This window comes from Crocodylus siamensis, chromosome 4 (genome assembly GCF_052110815.1).
Source record: "Crocodylus siamensis isolate JL-2025a chromosome 4, ASM5211081v1, whole genome shotgun sequence".
Lineage (NCBI taxonomy): Eukaryota > Metazoa > Chordata > Crocodylia > Crocodylidae > Crocodylus > Crocodylus siamensis.
This window is the reverse complement of record NC_143398.1, coordinates 227,714,344-227,716,344: the sequence shown is the minus strand read 5'-3', so window position 1 is coordinate 227,716,344 and position 2,001 is coordinate 227,714,344. Positions and strand designations below refer to the sequence as shown.

The following is a 2,001-nucleotide window of genomic DNA, read 5'->3' as shown; positions in this document are numbered from 1 at the left end:
TCACAGTGCCTCTTCAACCAGAAATGGATATGTCTCTCTATATATTTTTGTTGTGCACAGATCAATTGTTACAAACTTTTGTCTCCATTGTGTTCCCCTACTATCTCTCCCATAGAAAGCAAAGCCTGGGATCCTGCCCCACCTCCTGGAGGTGGTACCAGAAACATGACCTGGCTCCAAGATTTCTGACACCCACCTCCCAATCAACAGAAGGCCTTAGCCTCCATATGTAAAACAGGTCTTCCTTGTTTACCTGGAATAGCTCTTGTAGAACTTTCTGTTGAAACCTTTTCTGCTCATGCCATAAGACAGATGACTGGACTGCGTTACATATACATTTACCTTGAAGCCCATTGGGAAATCTCTTCTGCTGTTCCTCTTCTGGTCCTGCTGTTCCTCTTCTAGATGGTCCTCCTCCTGAGGTGGCTGCCCTCCTGGCTGCATCAACATAGCTTGTTACCATCTAGAAATCTTGGATTCTTTGGAATATTGGGACACCTGTGATCCAAAAATGAGATTGATCCCTGCCCCCTCTCACCCCAGTGCATGAAGGGTCCTCTGCTCTGATAAGAACAGGAACTATACTTGATCTGAGCCAAAAGGCTGAGAAGTGGACAAATGATCCCAGCAAGCTGTCTGTCCAGTCTCCTCTTGAAGACTTCCAAGGTTGCGGACTGCATCACCTCCTTGGGAAGTCTAGTCCAGATTCTGGTCACCCTTACCATAAAGAGGTTCTTTACATCCAACCTTAAACCATCTTCTAACATTTTATGGCCACTGCTCCTTGTCCTCCCCTGGGGTGCCCTAGTAAACAGTTTTTCTCCCCATGGCAGGACACTATGTGTGCCTGCTACTTTAAGGCCCTGGAGCTGGCAGCTTCCAGGTGCCTAATGAGGGCAGCTATTTTAGGCTCAGGGCTGCCTATATAAACAGAGCAGTTGGGCTGCTGGAGAGGAGGCAACAACATTGCCTGGCCTGAGGGCTGCTGAGTTTCATCAGGAAATAAGGGAGGGGCTGTAGGGGGTGGTAGGAGGCTCCTGGTCCTGGGAATGACTAGAAACTATACCCTACTGGGAGTGGGTGGCCTGGTGGGGTTCCCAGTGGTGTTGGAGCTCCCAGGGTGCACTTGCATGTAGGGGGGCAGCGTGTGGAGTCCCCAGGGAGCACACATGTGGGGAGGGCAGTGTGCGGAGCCCCCAGGGTGTGCGTGTGTGCGGGGGGGCAGTTTGCGGAGTCCCCAGGGTGTGTGCACATGTGTGTGTCGGGGGCAGAGTGCAGAGCCCCCAGGGCGGGTGTGTGTATATGTGGGAGGGCAGCGTGAGGAGCCCTGTGAAGGAAGAATGGGCTCAGCCAGAGAGAGAGCTGAGTCCTGATCCCAGTAAGTCTTCCAATGCGGGGAGGCAGAGTTTGGGTCAAATATAACACCTGTAGTAGCACCATGACCTGCTGCCCAGGAAGGGAGTGAGAGTCCCTTGTGAGACCCTGAGGCACCCAGCTCCCCACCTCTGTAGAGGAGGACCCAGAGAGGGGGACCCTGGGATTAGAGTATGCTTCATACAGCAAGGCCTGCCAGAGCTTCCCCTGACTGGCCCATGAAGGAGCCAGGACCAGGAGGGTCAGAAGGGCAAGGAGGCCCAGCAAGAGGGATGCCCAAGAGCCTGGGGTCTGGGGTCCTGACTGGCCTAGAGGTGGGCTGGGGCTAATGTGAGCTGAAGGTCCCAGTGAGGGGACCACACCCGAAGGGGAACTGATGGCAGGGAGATATGTGGCCCAGTATGACGGTGGCAGAGTCTGCCTGAAGGGAGGAACTCAGTTGGGGGGTCCTACAGCAGGATTCTGGGCCCCATCGTGGGGGATTGGCATGTATGGGAACACTGATGTCATCTGCAAGGCTTGGGCTGCAGTGTAGGGAAGGAATGGAGCTGCAGATAGCGCCCCCTAGCAGCAGGGCAGAAAATGGGGCAGCCTCTCGCCTAATTACATGTATTAATTAATCAATTA

At 53.7% G+C, this 2,001-nt stretch overlaps 1 pseudogene; it reads right to left on the bottom strand.

The window, feature by feature from the left end:
* Nucleotides 1–484: 484 nt before the first annotated feature.
* Nucleotides 485–615, bottom strand: LOC149867627 (U2 spliceosomal RNA; annotated as a pseudogene).
* Nucleotides 616–2,001: the final 1,386 nt, after the last annotated feature.